Genomic DNA, 21,690 nt, shown 5'->3' with positions numbered 1-21,690 from the left:
TAATATCCTAAAAATTAATATTGAATTGTTTATACTCAGAATGTTACTCTAAACAGTTGTGGAGGGTGGAGTAATTAAATGATAATTTGGTTGATGTCATTTGAAAGGCACAAGTAGATTTGCCTTAGTCTCTGCCTTATACAGTTGTTTTTCACTTATGATATATCCCAAACTCTCACGGAAATAACACATTTTGCCTGTTCCATGTGTTACTCCTTGGATAATAGACAATTCATTTATATAAGAAATGAACATTAGGTTTTTTTCTTTGCAAAAGGGAGGGCATATGACTTGGACCTGGCCCTCAGAGTAGCCCAGACTTAGCAGCTTCCTCCAGTATCTAGAGGACAAGTAGTTTTTTGAGAGGTGATCCAAAGACGCACTGATATGGGAAGAGGGAAGTGATCAGGGAAAGAAAAAGAATCAGTTAAGGATGTGCTATTGAGCAGATTACCCTTTGGGGAACTCAGTCCCATTGAGAACTTCTGGGTGACGGTGTAGAACATATCTCAAAATTGAGGGCTGCTCCAGGGAACAGTAAGTCCTCACATTTCAAGCTTGCTCTTGCTCCAGCCACCACAGAAATCTCTGAGGCAGAGAGATTATAGATGTTTAGGATAAGAAGCCACTAATGTGTGGGAACTATGAGTGCTACGGGGGATATAGGCAGGACATCAAGAGCATCTATTGGAGGAAGACTCCTGGGCTACTGGTGACTCTAGGTTTTTGTGAGTAATGAACCCATCTGAGGTTACAGCCAATGCACAGAAAAGCAGAACCAGAGAAAAGCAGAAAGGAAGATATAGAGAGAAATTCAAGTTGAATATTGTGTCCTTAGATGCAGCTGCACCTGAAGGCCATTCTCCAGACATCCTAGTCACATGAGCCAATATATTCTTTATTTTTCTTATCTTCTTAGTATAAGTTTCTATAATTCACAGCCCCAAAAGTTTTGATTTATATACCTACTGTTAGGCCCAGGGCCTCCTAAAATCTTAATTGTATGTTCATAGAACCACATATTGCAGGAAGAGCCTTCTGCTGCTAAGCAAACCCTCCTGCCTCTTTATTTTTATTTTATTTTATGAATCTTATTTCTGTCTCTAGATTTTGATTCTATGACTGTGGCCAACATTTACCCCTTTATTTGCTGCTTGAGTGAGTGAGAGCTTAAGGGATACTATGCCAGGCCATCTAAGACAGGCAGAAAGTTTAAGGAAATTACTTCAGTTGTCAGTCTTTCATAATGTGGAAATGTATAGCCAGAAGCCCTTGAAAATACTGAATGCAAAATAAAGTTTTTAGAAAAGAGGTATTTTGAGATTAAAGTTTTTATAATTATAGTAATATTCAAGCTAGATATGCCTTTACTTTATATCCTTTTAATTAGTAGACCCATAACCCTCTTCAAAGGAAAACTGAGTCATATAAAGATTTTTCTCTAAAGAAGGAAACTACTTCTTGCAAGATGCCTTCACAATTAAATAAGCCTGCTTCATCTGGATCTTTAACACTCCAATTCACTATTCTGTAGAACTGATCATCTGGGAATGATATGATATATGAAGCTTGCACTTTAATCTAAGTTTCCATAGCCCATTCTTGGACTTCTGGTAAAACAGATTTTTTTTCCTTTTTATTGAATTTATTGGGGTGACACTGGTTAACAAAACTATATAGGTTTCAGGTGCACAATTCCAGAACACATCATCTTTACACTGTATTGTGTATTTACCACCATTTATTCCCCCATACCCTCCTCCAACACTCCCCACCCCTCACCCCCAGCAATTACCATATTGTTGTTTGTGTCCATGAGTTCTTTCTCTTTTTCTTTTTTACTCAATCCCTCTACCCCCCTGCCCCCCATACCTCCAAACCACCCCCCATGACAGCTGTCAGCCTGCCCTCTAAGTCTGTCTCTATGTTGCTTGTTAGATCATCTTGTTCATTAGATTCCATATATGAATGAAATCATATGGTACTTGTCTTTCTCTGCCTGGCTTATTTCATTTAGCATAATGCTCTCCAGGTCTATCTATATTGTCGAAAAGGATAAGTTTTTCTTCTTTTTTTGGCCCAGTAGTAGTCCGTTGTGTAAATGTACCATCGTTTTTTATCCACTCATTTACTAATTGGCACTTGGGCTACTTCCAAATCTTAGCTATTGTAAGTAATCCTGTAATGAACATAGGGGTGCATATATTCCTTTGAATTAGTGTTTTGCGTTTGTTTCGGATATATTCCCAGAACTGGAATCTCTGGGTCATAAAGAAGTTCCATTTTTAATTTTTTGAGGCAACTCCATACTGCTTTCCAGAGTGGCTGCACCAATGTGCATTCTCACCAACAGTGCACAAGCGTTCCTTTTTCTCCACATCCTGGCCTACACTGGTGGTTTGTTGATTTATTGATGACAGCCATTCTGACAGGTGTGAGATGATATCTTATTGTGGTTTTAATTTGCATTTCTCTGATCATTAGTGACGTTGAGCATCTTTTCATATGTCTATTGGCCACCTGTTAACCCTCTTTGGAGAAGTGTCTATTCAGGTCCTTTGCCCATTTTTTAATTGGATTGTTTGTTTTATTTGGTGTTGAGTTGTATATATTCTTTATAAATTTTGGATATTAACCCCTTATCAGATCTATGATTGGCCAATATGTTCTCCCACTCAGTGGGCTGTCTTTTCACTTTGTTGATGGTTTCCTTTGCTGTGCAAAACCTTTTAAGTTTACTTTAGTTCCATTTATTTATTTATTTTTTCTTTTCTTTCCCTTGCCTGAGGTACTATATCGGAGAAAATATTGATATGAGAAATTTTCAACGTTATACTGCTTATTTTTTCTTCTAGGAGTTTTATGATTTCAAGTTTAACATTTAAGTCTTCAATACGTTTTGACTTTATTCTAGTTTCATTTTTATGCAGGTATCTGTCCAGTTTTCCCAACACTATTCATTGAATAGACTATCTTTACCCCATTGTATTTTTGCCTCCTTTGTCAAATATTAACTGACTATAAGATAAATACTCAGAAATCAATTTCATTTTTATACACCAATAATGAGCTATTAGACAGGGAAACTAAGAAAACAATCTCATTTACAGTTGCTTCAAAAAGAATGAAATACCTAGGAATAAATTTAACCAAGGATATAAAACACCTGTATATGGAAAAGTATAAGACACTGAAGAAAGAAATTGAAGAAGATACAAATAAGTGGAAATATATACCATGTTAATGGATAGGAAGAATGGACATCATTAAAATGTCCACACTAACCAAAGCAATCTATAGATTAAATGCAATTCCTATCAAGATACCAATGGCACATTTCACAGAACTAAAACAAATATTCCAAAAATATATAGGGAACCACAAAAAGACCCTGACTAACCACAGCAATCTTGAGAAATAAAATAGAATTTTTGGTCAGAGGGATCAAAGACTGTTAGCCTGTGATTTTTATTCTAGTTGTGTATGCAATAATGATAAATGTAAAGCAAAATGCCAAGTTTCTCTAAACTAGAAAAATGTCCTAAATAGTTATTTTGCTACTAGATATTTTAAAAATCCTTGATTTCTCTTGGAAAGTTTTTAATTAGTCCTGGGATTAAAGCCAGTGTATGTGTATGTTTTGAGCTAGAGTAATTGATATCCATGGGAAAATGTCATTTACGGTTAGTAGCTTCCAAATATATTAGACCCACACAATTCTCCATCACATTTGTGATCTCTGTTTTTTACATAGGCACACTGCCTAAGAGCCAACAAGTGTGAATCAGGAGATCATTTGATCAAAGGCACATGGTTCACGTTCACATCCCCAGTTATTTAAATCAGGCATTCATTCACCATTATTTAGCATCTGCTCTGAATCCAAGCTTTTGTTCTCAATGAGTTCGATTTGGTATGAGCACTTGTTTCTTTTCTCCTGATCTGTACCGGTTAATTTCCTATATTTTGAGTTCTGGAGAATAAAAACAACAACCTCAGCCTGCTTTTATATAAAATAAAATGGTTTATTGCACCAAGATTATTCAATAGAGTATCAAACAAGTAACTCTCAAGGCTAGATTGAACTGCAGTCTAATGAGACTTTATGAAATCCTACCTGAAAGAGACTCCCAAGATGAATAGATTTTAAATTTGCAGCCTATACTTCTGTTACCAACCATTCTGCTTTTGCTTATCCCATAGGAATGGGGGGCAAGATCATTGTTTTCATCTATAGGGGTTTTCCTGACCAATTGGACTAAAAGGGTCATCCGACTTACCTGAATAATAAATGGGTTTGTGTTAGATAAAGCAGTCACAAAAGGATAAAATCCTCATCACCTGTCTAGTATTAATCCACAATTTAAAATTTAAAAAAATTAATAGTTACGAATAATTATAATGTTTGGTAAGAAAGGGAAAATTAATAATCTTAGAGACTGACAGTCAGAAGCTCCCAATTAGGCTGTTATATTTTCAGCTAAACATATTAAATATTTGCAGACTATAAATAAAACTCACAAAAGGTCATTCTACAACCATGGTGGAACAAGACAGAGACAAGTACACTATGCAAGCAAAATATCTAACAATAATAACAACTAGCCATCCCCTTCTTCTAGCTAACTTCAGTGGTTACTGTTTCCCTACCCTTGACAACTATTCAGGTCTCCTAGATAAAAAATTACCAAGATACCCAATGACTAAACCACCTTTACTTCCCAATGCCCCCCAACCCAAAATTGATACCCACTTCCCTAAACTTGCCTTAAAATTACCCAGAACAAGCACAAATACAGTAATATAACCCCTCAAACTTCCTCATACTGAGACTCTCATTGTTCCCCTGGCACATGCTCTCACTAAATAACCCTAACTCTATGTGACTACAGATATGTTTCTAGCAGTCGCTGGCTGGGTGACTTCAACACTGGAAAGACAGTGGTGGGCAATAGTAGGTTTACAGTTGAGAGTATGCAAAACACAGTTTATTCTTGTATTAGTATTTATTAATTATTGTATTATTTTTCATAAAAACCTACTTTTGCCCACCCTGTGTGGTAAAAATGGACCATCTAAAATGAAAAGTATGGCTAAGAGTATAGACTGAAGTTATATTTGATTCAGCCAAATCAAATCAAGATTATGATTTGATTCCAAGTTGCTTATTCAAAATGAAGTTGGGGTGGTAGGAGGGTCTTCAGTGGTGTTGATTTAAATTTTCTCACAAGAGAAATCAGAACTGTAGAAATTTTCCCAGTTTTTTCTAATTAACACCAATAATAGTGAAAATTTTGCTATAATGGAAATATTTCCTCACTTTTCCTACAAATTTCAACGTTGATTTTTTAAATATATATATATAATGAGGGAGAAAACATGAAATCACTAGAGCAGCAGGAATAATGAAGACCACAGAGGACTGATCTTTTTAACTCCCCCCTTGCCTGAAAGCCACACCCTGTTAATTTAGTTTTGTTTTAACAATTTCATTCAACTCAAGCCAGCAAATGCGTATCAAATGACTACTATATGTCAGGCATTACACTAGGGGCAGAAGGGCATTGCATGATGAAAATACTACTTTATGGTTTCAGAGAGTTCACAGGTTAATGGGAGGTAAGAGAGGAACTGGATAAATGTGGATAATTTCGCACAGAGATTCAGTGAAATTTTAAACCATGAACTAGTCTGATTTTTACAGAGCATACAAGCATTGGTACTTGGGAAAATAATTATATAATTGTAGCTTTCACATCTTTCTCTTAAATGTCATTTTCATGAAATGAATAACACAATTACACATAATGAAAGGAGGTAATTATGAAATGTTGTCATGTGTTTTATATTTTACATGGCAGGATCCTAGATTGTTTCTAAAGAGAATGAAAGAGAAAATCAGTGTTTTGACCATTATTCAGGGGTATAATTACAGAAGATTGTAGGGTATTTTACTCTAAGATTCACCTGGATACACTGTTTGCAAAACTCTATTTGAATGTTTTTCCTTGCAGCCTTAAAACATTCCTCAAAAAAGAGGTGTAGTTTTGGTTTCTTTAGAGGGAAATAAAACAATCTTTTAGCCCTCTCAACATAAAAACTTGTGTACTGGGAAACTGAATTCCAAGCCCTACACAGCGATCTCTTGTTGGCATCTAGGAAATGCTACCTCCCAGAGGTGGGGTTTGTCTCAGTCGTTCATGGGAAGCAGCAGCACACAATCAAAGATGGAGAATTATAAAATGGGTCATTTTCAAGTGCCAGTGTGAAATGAGTAAACAAAATATACAATAAATGCATATTGTTCATGTGGTGTAAATTCTATATTTTAATGTCTCCTTTTGGCAGGTCCTTTAGAAAATGAACATTTGTAGTTGCAAGCTATTACATGTGAAATTTTCTTGTAATCACCTTTTAATAGAATTGGCATTATCATCTAATACAACTAGGCTTAAATACTTAGAGATATTTGTCAAATGTTTAGTGGGAGACCTGGGCCATTACAAACATAATTCTCACCAAAAAAAAATGTAATTTTCATTTTCTTCCCAAATGATAGTACAGTTATTAGACTCCATCTCTAAAATGCCTACAAGCAAGTTTAATTAGTCAGTTAAATGAAACTGTCAGAAATTTAAGAAACATTTTTGTAGTAAATTATAGCCCTAGGTACTTCTTAATTTGCTTTGTGTAACTTAAACTGGAAAGTATGTTTTTTATATTGTATTTGTTCAGCATGGATGAAGGTCACTTCACATTTACTTTCATCTTCAAATTACCCGGCCATTTCACAGCTGCTTGGATTTTAATAAGAGGGAACCAGTTTGGAGGATTCAGAGAGAGCAAAAAAGAAAAAAAGAAAAATAAAAACATTTGGCATTTATGAGGTTTATAATAATGCTGCTCTTGGAAACTATGGAACAAGGCTGATGTTTTTGTTTCAAGTCATAAGTTATGGAAATTAATTCTACAGACAAAATTAATGGGTGTAAAATTATGGTAATTATAGTCATGGTAACCAGATATCTTTATGCATTAAGAGCCAGGTCCTGTATTGTGGGTCAGAATGGTATCACAAAATCATAGCCCTTGATTCAGTAAACCTTTTTATATAGTATATTTAAGTGTTGTGCTAAAATTATTCATAATGTCCCTCTATTAGGGAATGATACTCTTCCCCTCAAAAAATACAGAAATAAAATAAGTGAAAAGCTAGAAGGAGTCCAGTTGGCAATCACACATGCAGTTATAAAGATCTCTTAGTGTCCATGGGTTTTCCTCATTAAAAATATTTTTTATACAGTTAGGAACCTGAAATCTTCCACCATTTCCTTTGAAGTTTTATTTTAAGATAACATAGAATTCACTTGAATATTTTTCAATTAGGTACTTTGTTTTGACATCAAATCTCTTTGTGCCTATTGTCATTATCCCCTTTTAAGTAAAATCCCCAGTTAAAGAATTTGAGATTGAAGAAGAAACTGTGAGGAAACTATATATGTATGAAAGATGAAAACTAATTATTCCCAAAGAGAAAATAATAGTTGATATGGAAGCAAAGCACATAAGCATTTGAGTTTCAATAGTAATAACATATGGTTTTAGGCAGCAGATATGTAACATAAACAAGCCATTAGAGTAAAAAATAAAATGCAATTAATGGTGTTTTATTTTAAATTTTTTTATTTAAAATATTCCGCTTCTGGGAATATATCCTAAGAAAACTGAAACACTAATTCAAAAGAATATATGCACCTCTGTGTTCACTGCAGCATTATTAACAATAGCCAAGCTATGGAAGCAGCACATTTCCTTGGTTTCCCTGAATGCAACACCCTAAGATCAAGATTCATTGTGGGACCAGGCTTGAGGCACCATTTTCATAATATAAAACTTTGAAGGAAATATTTATATTAAAAGGAATTACTCTAGGAGCCCATTGGTAGTGATAGAAATTACCTACCAGGTCTATATAATGCTTTACCCATTGGTTTGGTATAATTGAAAGCAAGGATTTTTGTCCATTAGATTATGGTACATTGGACAAGCAAAAATAGCAATATTTTTCCGTGTGTAGCCAACATGTTTGAAAGAAAATAAACTATAATCCAACATATGATGGAATTAAGAATGCTGAAAACCATTAATGCAGATTGATCACTCATTTTTAAACTAATGTAGGGCCAACTATGAGCTAGGTGTTGAGAAGCAGTATTATGAAGATGGATTAGCAGCTTGATTCTCCTTTGTGGAGATACCTCTTGCCACTGTCACCTGAGGTATTGGCAGATAACCCAGACCTTGCCAGATCATGGAGTTCTTTTACTGGCTGCAGTGATACATTCAGGAATGGCCATGGAGAGAATGAAATTTAATTCTAGGAATTTTGTTGGAACTGCTGGGAAACAGAAAGCAGGGCCAAGGAAGATGTAGAATTAGAGTTGCCAGAGGTCACAGAGATGCAGCCTAGGAGTAAAGGAAAGGAATGGCAGTGAGTCTCGCATCTAGCCAGTGCCAGCAATCCTCTAAACCATCATTACTCTGCAGTTTTCATAAGGTATTTTTTTAAATGTTATTATTTTTAATTGATTTTGAGAGAGAGAGAGAAATATCGATGAGAGAGAGAACCATCAATCGGCTGCCTCCAATATGCACCCAAACCTGGAACTGAACCCGCAACCTGGGTATGGTCCCTGGTTGGAAATCAAACCTGTGACCCTCAGTGCAGAGGGATGACATTCCAGGCATCTGAGCCACATTGGCTAGGATACTCCCCCCCCCCCCCTTAAATGAGCATTAGTTGCACTTCTGTCACCTGGAACCAAAACATCTTGATTTTAAAAAGTTTGAAGCTAGACATGACCTTAGAGGTAATCTAAACTTCCTTATTTTTTCTCTATTAACAAGCACCCATTGGACTATAAGATAAATACACACACACACACACACACACACACACACACACACACCCCTTTAGGGTCATGGAAATGCTGGTCCAAGCAAACAAATATAAGTGCAGATTTCTTTGAAGTTTTATGGTTTACTTGAATATAGCATACACATTTTGCATTTCACTCGATATGGCTGTTGGGTATATTTATTCCTTTGATAATTAATATGAATAATCTTACAGGGGCTACATAATCAAATAGAAATTGAAATAACACTATATTGAAAGAAAAGGTTTAAATATGCCAATTTCCCCATTAATTTTATTATGATCTAGAGAATGTATGGTTTTGAATTTTTTTTTGTGTTTTTTGTAATGGCTTTTTAAAAATAATATTTTGCTTAATTAATTGCTTTGGGATACCACTCTTACTGTTTCCCCACCCATGTTACAGGCATCAGTCCATTTTGGCATATAATATTTGTGGGGGTCTTTAAAGGTCAACATTTCAGTATTTTCAATAATAAGTCATGGAACCTTATAGAAGGGACACCTTCTGGCAAGATGGCATTAGCCACCTTTCTTCATGCACTCTCTGTTGTATAGACTGGTGGGTGAGGTGGGCTCCTAGGAGGACCATGTAATCTTTTTGGCTTACAATATCTCTATGATAACTTCTTGGTAATTCTTTTTTTCTATGTGTCCTGAGTCAGGAAATATTGTTTGACTCCTATATGTGGTGAAAGCATACATTTCATAAGATTTCATTATTTTTCTAGCTGAATAATCTCCATTTTAAATAAACAAGAAACTCAAGATTGTGTTACTTCTACAATTAGGGAGAGGTTGCTTGTAGTCATAACAATAGCTCACGTTATTAATCATTATTAAGACTGATCCTCAAGGAATATACCTTGTGATTATTCTGCAGTTTTGGATAAACATCTTCTCACCCACAACTCAACAACTGTGTATATACTCTGACAGAAATTTAAAAGTCAACATGTAATGTTTTATTTATTTATTTGTTAATTAAAAAAAAATGTCTTTATTGATTTTAGAGACAGGAAGAGAGAGAGAGAAACATCAATGATGAGAGAGTCATTGATCGAGCCCGCAACCTGGGCATGTGCCCTGACCAGGAATCGAACTCCGATCGCCTGGATCTTAGGTTGACGCTCAACTGCTGAGCCACGCCCGGCCGGGCAACATGTAATGTTTTAAATGATAGTCATGCATCTTATGAGTCAGAAAGCCAGGAGTTGGACCAGAGACCAATGGAAAAGTATTAACACATATAAATGAGATATGTGTCACTCAGAAGAGTTGAATGAAAATCAAGAAAAAGAGAACCAGAGAGGCTAACATTGTTAATGGCCATCCACTATGTATATAAAATATGTAACAAAAAGGCTACATCTATAGACTTCATGTATTACTACTCCTTTAACAATGACACCCTAATTGTAAAAGGGGGATTTAGGCATTTTTCAATAACATTTGAGTATTATGAACTCAGTGTCAGGAACAACCCATTTATGGCAGAATACACAGACACACTCACACACGCACATTAGGTATCTTTGTCCTGTTGCTAGTAAATGTGTATCTATGCTACTACTTTTATTCTGATTCTCATCAAATCATCTGCTAATTATGTACTTGGCTTCCTTGTCAGTGTGCAGGCAGAAAGATAATTGCTGGTTCTATAATGCAAATATTTTGATTCACATTACTATGTGAATTGTATTCTATTGCCCACATAAATCTATGCATTTTCATACTACTTTTAGTTAATCAGTGTTGGAAACTTCTTAGTTGACCCTCAAAGGAATAATTGATACTGTGTTCACCAAGTCATCTTTATGAGCATGAAAAGATGAGGCTAGTGTTTGGGCTGTACTTAATTTATCAAGGCAAATCATCTTTGAATGTCTTAGAAAAGTCTTCTACTGGTGATCCCATAGCCTTGCTGTTTGCTGCCTACCAAATACCTATATTAATAATGAAAAAACAGCACTATACTCAAGAGTGTAAGATAACTTGTTGTTATTGGCCAAAAATTGGTTTAATAAATATACACACTTATGATGCCTACAAGAACAGTACCTGCTTAGATGTGACATCAATGTACAGTGTACAACTTAAAACACTACTTGTAGTTGTCATGTGAATCGCTCATCCCACCCTTCTTGCTGTACTATGAGTTCTTGGAAAAAGGGAACTTACACTGATCTGTTGTATGCTTGCAGCAATTAGCAGAGTGCTTGCCTACAGTATTGCTTAATATAGAAATGGTAAATTCATTAAGGCAAATCGAAAGTGAAAAGCACTATGGGTATGGGAATTCAAGCAGAAAACCTAACTTCGAAGGTGAATATTTCTTTTGCACACTTCGATCCACGCTAAAGAACATCTAAAATGAATGACCCTGTTTTTAACTTGCTAGTATCCCTTTTAAAATATAAGATAGGTTTGTTTCACTGAAAATTATTCTTTATTTCTCTCATTTTATGACTCTAACAACTTTCTTTTTCCTACATATATACTCTTGTCTCCTTTTCCGATGACTTTAAACTGATAGTGATAGAGGAAGTTTGCTAATTAATTCCCTTTAGATTCAACAACAAACTGGACTTCTGTTGCTATTGAAAGGTAGACATTTGTTTTGTGTTTTTCAGTTCTTGTACTTAAGGTTATCCTATCTTTGCTCATATACAACTAAAGAATGCCTTTTGAAAATTGTTTTGGGTACTGGTACAATAGAGATCATAGCCAATGAATTGTTTTTCCAATTTTTTTTTCTTTTGAAATTTCTATGAAACTTTTTATTCTTCTTAATACCTGTGTTCTCAAAAGTTTTCTTTAAGCATTTGATAATAACCTAAGCCTCTAAAAAGTTATTAGGAATTTTTAATGTTTTTTAAATCTAGTTTGAAAAGAAAGCTTGGATTGTGATATCTTAATGAGAACTTAGTAATGTTTTGCTTTTGCCAAAAGCTTTATTCAAACTCCTTGCCCTGACATTGCTTCAGGTTTTGCAGATGATACAAAATAATATGTTACTTCTATGCTCTAGTTTTACAAAAGCAAGATTTACTGCATAATTCAAAGGAAGAGTCCAACTCTTATTTGGGGGCTAATGCCTGCAGGCCTCAGTGATATCTCATCAAACAAGTCACAACCCATTCACACAAATACTGCCATGATTTATAGTTTCTTTTTTATTTTTGGTCTTGTGTAATATCAGTTTCTTTCTTGTAAGGCTTATCTTGTCAAGAAAAGTTTTAATTGAATTTTATCTATTTATAATTCAGTTTAACTTAAATGTTCTGAATTAATACCTTATTTGCATTATATTTGCATTATAGTTTCATGCATTTGAAAGTGCTTCTATAAGAGTATCATGGCAGGAGTTAGATACAAGTCATGCTACTAGGGAAAGAAAGGAATCTGAAACTTTAGAATAGTAAAATTAGATGTAAAGTAAGTCATCCAGGAGAAGGGGGGGCCTACCAGTCTAATGTGAAGCATACAAAGCCCTGGCCTTGGCTTCAGCTCATACCATTTTGACATCAGAGTCTTCCTAGTGAAATACAAAATGGAATATGTTTGAAGTAATTAAAATTATAAAAGCTAGGTGGATATCAGCGTTACATTTCTAAATAATCAGTGAACTTCACAGAACATAGTACATAAACATGATGGCAGAGAGCAGAGAAACAAATGAGGTGAGCTCCATAATTGTATCAGCTTTCTAACTCTAGAGTCTTTATGGACCTCTGTACAGAGTAGCCCCAGAATACATCTCAAATTGCTGAGAAACAGATCCAAGCCTGGGGTAGCTGGAATTTGAGAAGGAACATACCAAGTAAGAAGAGAGCTGTGGAGAGAAGGGGCTCCAGAAATCTGCATAGTGCTACCCTTAACTTCTTGGTTGAATACTTAGCTGAAAACACATAGTGAAAAACTCTACAAAGTCAAGCAAGGAACATCTACTGGGAAAGAATAATTACCAAGAATTTATATGCTGGAAAAGTACAAAAGATCGTACAGGAACAAGAGAGGTTTGAGTTCTGACATTCCAGAGTAAAGACACCTACCTCACTGCCTTCTCAGGTATACTCAGAGAAAGGTGATGCCATAGGAAGATGACTAATTTAGCTCTAGAGTAAAACCTCTGATAAACCCTTGCAGAGTTTAAAAGCAAGATCAAAGATCAGGCTTAACTGCAAGTTAGTTAACTGTTGCAGAAAAAATGATCTGTTAAAAAAACCAGACACTCAAGAACTTAATATCCATAATGACAAGAATACAGTAACAAATTACTAAATACGTGAGGTCAGCATACATCACCAATAACTAGGAACAAAATTAGTAAACAGAAACAGGTTGCGAAATGACAGACAGTGGAATCAGCAGGTGAGAACTTTAACACAGCTATTAGAATTAAGTATATTTTTAAAAACCTATGAATATAACTAAAGAATTATAAAATTAAGATCAGGAGGCATATGAAAATATGTAAAAGAACCAAGTAAAATTGTAATAAAAGTCAATATCAGAAATAAAAATTCTTTGGATGGCCTAATAGCAAATTAAACCTTGTAGAAGATCATTAAACTCAATGACAGGACAATAGAAGCTATTTAAAGTGCATCAGAGGAAACATAAATAGAAAATAAAATGAAAGCTGCTCAGTGACCTGAGGTACAAGCAATGTAACAATTGTTGTTGGAAGTGCAGAAGAGAGTTGGGGGAAATGTTTGAAAAGTAATGATGACAATATTTGGATCTCCTGAAAAACCTATCCACTCGCTGAAGGAGTTCACTAAAACTAGCCAAGTAGGACATGCACACGTGCATGTACTCGCGCGCGTGCACACACACACACACACACCATACCAAGGCATATCATAATCATATTATTGAAAAGTAATCATAATGAGAAAATTTGAAAAGTAGCCAAAGAGGGGGAGGATTATACATTATACATAGGGAACAAGAGTAAGAAATTCTGGTCACTTCTTATCAGGAACAGTGCAAACCAGGAGACAAAGAAATGAATCAAATTGCTGGAGGGAAGTCAATCAGAATTCTATATCCAGCAAAAAATTTCTTAACAAACAAAGTCATAATAAAGACTTTTTGGGCAAATTAAAGCTGAAATAACTTATTGCCAGCAGATCCAGATTATAAAAATGTTAAAGGAAATTCTTCAAGCTAAAGACATGCTAACAAATTCAGATCTATACAAAGAAATAAAAACATGAAAAATGGTAAATATGTGTGCAGATAGGTTTTTTTTTGTTTCTTAAAAAGAATTAATTGTATAATGCAAGATATATGAAGTTTATAACATGCAGAAATACATAACAATAGCACAAAGAATGGGAAAGGGGAAGAAAAACTGCTGCAAGGCAATTATATGTGACATTGTATAAAGGTATTTATAGTGTGATAGTGATAAGTTATAGATGCATATTGAAAACTCTAGAGCAAGCACCAAAAAAATAGGAAAAATAAGCAAATATAGATAAAGAAATACAGGCAATAGTAGTAAATTGAAATTATTCAAATATATTCATTTAGTACAAAAGAGGTTAGGAAAAGAGGGAAAAGGGGCAACAAAGATATGGGCAAAGAGAAAACAGTTGGCATTATGGTATACCAAAACCCATCTGTGTCAGTTAATGTAATATTTCACGTTAATGTAAACTAACTCTCAAATTTAAAGCCAAAAATTATCAGAATACATCAATAGCAAGACCCAATAATATATTGTTTACAATAGAAAGACGTTAAATATAAGGATGCACTACAAGTTTAAGAATGGAAATATATGGTGACTCCCATCAATTAGATGGCATCAGGAACAAATCTGTGGTCAAATAAAGTTGGTTTTATTGACTCCCTGAAACAAATGAGATAGTCCACCATGAAGAATCTTGGGGTGTCTCAGTAAGGGGGTGTTAGAGGGATTTATTATAGAATTTGGGCTTCTGTGGGATGAATTTGGGGAGGCTCCAAAGAAGTAGGATTTTATTTGGATTGACAGATAGTAGTAAATTGGAATAATTTTATGACTAGGCGTATTATGAATCTTTTTAGGAAGTGAACAGAATAGAGCGAGGCCATAACTTCATTGGCAAGGAAGCAGTGTTCACTCTCATTACCCAGGAGAGGGAGTGTTGGTAATTTTTCCGGTTTGTGGAGTCACCTTTTTTTTTTTACTGTGCTCAGACACTGTTAATAACAGCTTGTTTTTGTCTTGCTTCATCATGGTCCAGCATGCCCTTGCTGGTGGTCTGTGAAAGTTTTAGTGTTCGGGAGGAGAACACTATAGCCTATTTGTTAGACTGGAGCAGTTCTTAGGAACACCAAGGCATACCTCTTAGCGCCTAGCCGGTTCCTGGTTGTTAGAAGCTTACGAGCTCCAACTTAGGAGCAGATAGGGACAAACCACTGATAGCCAAAGTCCTCCCTGGTTTTGACTCTGTGTGAGGAAAGATAAGCTATCAACTGGGAGAGTATCTGAGGATCTGAAAACAAATGGACCTCAAAATAGTCCATAGGTATTTCCTGGAGAGAAGGTTTTGCTAATGTGAGACAGTAGCTCAAACCTGGAGGGGTTCCGCCCTCTCTAACAGTGAGTGATCTCAAGGAGCCTTGGGTTAGAAGGACTGAGTAAGTTAAAGTAGGACACTTTCTAGAGTCTTCAAACTGATCTCTCAGGGTTTCCTTCCAGGAAGGGATATATTTCTGGGATTAGCATCAAAATTGAGCAAAATAGGGACCCATGAGAAAAGAAAAGAGAAATCTAAACAGAAGTTGGGGAAGGGACCTGAACTGTGCTCCATCCCCCTCCAAATCCATATGTTGAAGTCCTGATTTCCAGTATCTCCCAATGCGACTATATCTAGATATAGGGCCTTTAAAGAGGTAATTAAAGTAAATGAAGCTTTATGTGAGGGCCCTAATACAATCTGACTTTTTTCCTTAAAAGAAAGGAGATTAGAACACAGACAATAAAAGCCTAAGGGATGACTATGTGAGAGCGGACTTGGAAGAAAATGAACCTCTTGAAACTTTGATCTTGTACTTCTATCCTCCAGAACTGTACAAAATTATTATAAGAAAAAAGAGAATAATTTGCAGAATAACATTCCTACTGACAATGAAAGCATGTCAGAAAATGTCTGAGAAAACTGACCCAGAAAATTAAATTATAAAGAACACAAGAGTAAATAAAAATAACAGATGATACCTCAAGATAAATAGCAGATTAAAAATGAGGGGAAAATCTTAATCAGAAATAGATAGTTGAAATATTTGAGAAAAAGTAATAATTATTAAATTTAAGCAAAGAATTGTGAACATACAAATTATAGCATTCTGTGAAGAAGAACCAAATAAGGAAACAAAAAATATGTTTAAAAATGTGCAGTTCAAGAAAATGTTCCTACAAACAGGCACACACACTCACACACACACTCACACACTCACACACACTTGAGACTACCAATTGAAATAAATATCATGTGCTTGAGAAATGGACCCAGAAGTATCAAAACTAAGACATAGTCTAGCAAAATCATTGGATTAACTCTTTGTAAAGGATATTGCTTCTGGGAATATAAAATAGACATACTTTTCTTATTTCTAAATATGATAAAACACCAGACAAATAAATATTGAGAGGTAGTCTATAAAATACCTGACCAATTCTTCAAAAGTGTCAAAGATATGAAAAACAAAGTCTGGGAACCTGTCACAGATTGAACGAGACTACAGAAACATGATAACTATATGCAATGTGATGCCTAGCATTGCATTCTAGAAAGACCATTTGTGGGAAAGTTGGTAAAACCTAAAAGAAGTCTTTAGTTTCGTTAATAGTATTGTAGTCATGTTCATTTCTTAGTGTTTATGAATGTGGCATGGTTATATATAGGGAAGACTGGATGAAAGTCATATGGTAATACTCTGTACTATCTTTGCAACTCTTCTATATATCTAAAATCATTATTAAGGTAAATTATTACTTAATGGTGAAAGTCTGAATTCTTTCCAAGATCAGGAAAAAGACAAGAATATAAACTCTTAACACTTACATTTAATATTGTGCTAGAGGTTCTTTCAAAAGCAACAAGTCAAAGGGAAACACAAGAAAAAATAAACAAATGGGACTACATCAAACTAAAAAGTTTTTGCACAGCAAAAAAAACCATCAACAAAATGAAAAGACAACCCACTAAATGGGAGAACATATCCGTCAATGATACATCTGATAAGAGCTTAATATCCAAAATTTATAAAGAACTCATACTAAACATCAACAAACCCCCTCCCCCCCAAAAAAAACCAATAATGCAATTAAAAAACAAGCAGAAGATCTAAATAGACACTTCTCCAAAGAAGACATACAGATGGCCAATAGACATATGAAAAGATGTTCAATGTCACTAATCATGAGAGTGATGCTAATTAAAACCAAATGAGATACCACCTGACACTTGTCAGAATGACTATAATCAATAAATTCACAAGTGACAAATGTTGGTAAGGGTGTAGAGAAAAGGGGACCTTCATGCACTGTTGGTGGGAATGCAGATTGGTGCGGCCACTAGGGAAAATAGTATGGAGTTTCTTCAAAAAATTAAAAATGGAACTGCATGGAAGAAACACAAAACAGTAATTTGAAAGAATATATGCACCCCTATGTTCATTGCAGCACTAGTTACAACAGCTAAGCTTTGGAAGCAACCCAAGTGCCCATCAATAAACTAGTGGATAAAAAGCAGTGGTACATATATACAATGGAATATTACTTAACCATTAAAAATAATGGAATCTTACCATTTGCAATGGCATGGATGGACCTAGAGGGTATTATAATCAGTGAAATAAGTCAGAACAAATATCACATGATTTCACTTATTGTGGACTCTAAAGAGCAAAATAAACGAACAAACAAAATTGAAAACAACTCAGACACAGAAAGCAAACTGGTGGTTGCGAGGGGAGGAGGGTTGGGGAACAGACTGGGTAAAAGAAGTGAAGGGATTAAGAAGCACAAATTGGTAGTTACAAAATAGTCACGGGGGTGTAAGTAAAGCATAGGAAATATAGTCAATAATATTGTGATAACTATGTATGGTGCCTGTTGGGGTAATGGAAATATCGAGGAACACTATGTAAAGTGTATGATTGTCTAAAACTGTTCTACACCTGAAAACAATAAAAATAAAATTGAAAGGGGGGGGGAGCAACAAGCCAAGAAAAAAAATTAAATGTACCCAAATTGGATAGGAAAAAGTAAAACTCACTTTATTCACCAACAGATCTATCTAGAAAATCTGAAGAACGCTACTAAAACAAACAAAAACAAAAAAAATGAAAAAAAAGTCTGTGATTTCAAAAGTTCAGATATTTGCAAGTACTCACAAAACTCCACAGAGCATATTCATGTTCAGCTTTTACTAAAATGCAAATGCCTCAGGGCAGCAAGAGAGAGAAAGTGTGTAAGCTGGAAGTGAGAGACACCCAGGGGCCTTCATTCACACTCAGATGAGTTTTGTCTCCAGATTGAACCATCAAGAGCTGTTTAATAAACCTTGGCTTCAGAAGAAGTCAAGGCAGATGGTCTCAGTGGTGGTTTTTGTGCCTTTTAGGTCATTTTGCTCGTTTCCCGTCTAATCAGTTAGGCCATTGTAAAACTATCAGTAAACAAACTGAGATTCTACCAACAAGCAATGATAATTGAAATTTTAAAAACAGAAACCTTCAAGATATATTTGATAAGATTTACTGAATGATTTCAAACATTTTAGTATAAGTAAATCAAATCTATGAAGAAAGAAATCAACGGTTACTGCCTCTGTGAGCACAGGTGATCATTTCCTGGGAAGGAGCAGCAGGGATCTTTCTGAGTTGATGAAAATGTTTTTCTCTATCTTCATTTGGGTGAGTCACAGGAGTCTTAGCAATTGGTGAAAATCATCAGACTCTACAATTAAGATGTGTACATTTTGCTGTATGTGAGGAGATAAAAAATAATTTGAACAGAGATGATAAAGCAATGATTTACTTAAAGTATTTAACAATAATAAGCCTGTCTTTGCACATAATCCTATTGTTTCAAATATCAAATCAGTAAGACAAAAGCAGTTACTAACAATGATAAGACCGTCCTGCTAGGTGAGCTGCTCAGAGAGGAGCATATAGTGTGCAAGGATACGTTAGACATGTGGTCTGCAGGATTCTAGGCGTCCTTCGGCATTCCCATCTCCTGTTGCCTACCCTGTATAATTCCTTCCCCTTGAGTGTGGGTGGGATTGTGAGCGTGTTTACATTAGCGGACAAAAGTGAAGGAATTTTGCAAAATGTAATGAAGGTCCCTCTCAGTTGCATCTAAATTAACCAAAAGGGAGAGATTATGCTGGTGGATCTGATTAATCACGTGATCTCTCTAAAAGACGGTCCAGGCTTTCCCTGGAGTTAGAAATACAAAGAAGCAAAAACTCTCTCTCTGTTGTTTTTCAAGAAGACAGTTGTCATGAATCTACAGCCACTAGGATGCAACCTGCCAAGAACCTGAGGGAGCTTGGATTCAGATCTTGTCTAGTCAAGCATCCAGATTACATTGCAAATTGGCCAACACACTTTGATTTCACCCCTGTGGGACCCTGAATGGAGAATCCGGCTAAGCCTGCCCAGATCTCTGACCTATAAAAGCTGTAAAATTATAAATCAGTGTTGTGTCCAGCAACTAAAACTGTGGCAATCTTTTATACAGCAATGGAAACCAAATACAAGCAACTTTTCACTAACATAAATCACTTGTTTTATGTGAAGAACATCAGCTAAATTCAAAGTTTTCCAAACTTTTAGATAATTTATACATGAATACTTATTAGTTTGTATTGGTATTTTACTTATTTTAACCTGATATAATAAAGCAGTAATGGTTTGGGGAAAGAAGAGTAAAATATTCCATTTCACAGTCAGCTCTAGGCATTTCAGCAATCTGTGCCTAGAAAAAGATGTATGTTTTAGTTGACCATTATATAAACTATAGCATTGTCATGTGACAAGAACTACCTCAGAGTATAGACATGAGATTTCCTAAAACCTTCCCAAAGCTTTATGGAATGTTATTTAGATACTATCAAAATTTTATATATGATCTTCACATCTCTACTTATTGATGTACATGTAACAAGGTTTATAATTAATTATACAGTTTAAAAACAGTTCCCATGTGTTACAATGCCTTCATATCAGTTTTGTTACAATGCCTTCATATCAGTTTTGAAAGTCTTTTTGAATCCTTGGTAATTTTTCATTATAAAGAGGATTTAGTTATGTGTTTAAGTGTGTGATTCAATGACAAATTATTTATGTAGAATTATAGGTATACATTTTCAAATATTAGGAATATAATCTATAAATGAAATAAATATACACAACATTGACACAGATAGCCATGGCTTGGCATTGTAACTTTTTCTTTTTTCTGTCTGTGCTAAATAGATGTTAATATATTGAATATCATAATTTTAATTTTTATTCTTTTCCCTGTATCTAGCTAGTAGATCTTATAAATTAAGTGAGGACACTTTATTAATGGAAAAGAATCCAGACTAATCTAAACCTCTCCATGAGATTACAGATATCATTTTAGGGCACCAGAAGTCCCACATCATTTCCTTAACACAATTGCCTAATTTATTGGTTCGCCTCCTGTATTAATTATCTCTTTTTTCATTTATGCCAGAGGTGTATTGATCTAATCTTCGATTCTCTCTCAGGGGCTCCTTGAATTCATTCTTGATTCTGTCAAGCCATCCTCAATCTGGATAATTGGTCCCTGTGTGCTTGGAGGAGGGTAAGTCCACTACAGGATGTTCCAGGTAGTTTTCACCCTTCCGGGACCTCTAGTCATGGAAGCCTTTCTTACATTTTGTCATTTTTATGCTGCATGAAATAGTAATATTTTCCAGGTCAATTTTGGGGGGAAAAAAAAAAAAGCACACACTTACTTTATATTGGAGCAAATTAAAATATTCACCTGCATTATTGTTATTATCACAACAGAGAAAGTGAGAGGTTGAGAGAGAATGTATGTGCTACTAACATTTGAAATACGTAATGAAAACCCAGTAATAAAAAAATCTCTTAGAAGTTTATATAGAATATAACAGATAAGTTAGGCAGTTCACTATTTATATTAGAAGTTTAATCCATATGATTATAGAATAGTCATGTGGTTAATATTTATTTGACAAGCTATACTGGAATCTGACTCTTGCTCCTGACTGCAAATGACTAATATTTTGGACAAATTAGCTTCTCTCACTGAGAATATCTGAAGTCACAGCCCAGGTCATTTATACAGGTGGCGGCAAATAAACCTAATTGTCAGGATGAAAACCACACTTTCTCTTTTGAGATTCAGCTACTCACTTTATTCACAAAAATACCTATTTCACCAAATAATATTTGTTGGCTAATAAATAATTGATGCCCAAAAAAGAAGGGTCTTGATCTTGTTGCTGCTGCTACTGTTGTTGAATCTTACTAAAGCTCTGTTTGCCCCTGAACTTCAGAGCTAAAAATCATGTAATAAGGTGCAATAAATTTGAACATAAATAGAACTCTTGGGAAAACAATTTGTCAATACAGAAATAGTTCAAAGATCAACCTGCTCTGAAGAAGCAGCCTCCTTGGGAAAATGACACCTTGGCTTCCATGTACCTCACCTTGTGGCAGCAGGGGGAAAAATCATTTTATTCAGA

At 35.0% G+C, this 21,690-nt stretch overlaps 1 long non-coding RNA gene across 3 annotated transcripts in view; it reads left to right on the top strand.

The window, feature by feature from the left end:
- Nucleotides 1–21,690, top strand: part of LOC308563933 — a 334,396-nt gene that overhangs the window by 79,052 nt on the left and 233,654 nt on the right. For all 3 annotated transcript variants that reach the window (XR_013999871.1, XR_013999872.1, XR_013999873.1), the window contains one exon: nucleotides 20,704–20,780. This is a non-coding gene — a long non-coding RNA (uncharacterized lncRNA). The remainder of the gene's footprint in view (nucleotides 1–20,703; nucleotides 20,781–21,690) is intronic.

This window comes from Miniopterus schreibersii (genome assembly GCF_964146895.1).
Source record: "Miniopterus schreibersii genome assembly, chromosome: 11".
Classification (NCBI taxonomy): domain Eukaryota; kingdom Metazoa; phylum Chordata; class Mammalia; order Chiroptera; family Miniopteridae; genus Miniopterus; species Miniopterus schreibersii.
This window is presented reverse-complemented; position numbering and strand designations above follow the sequence as displayed.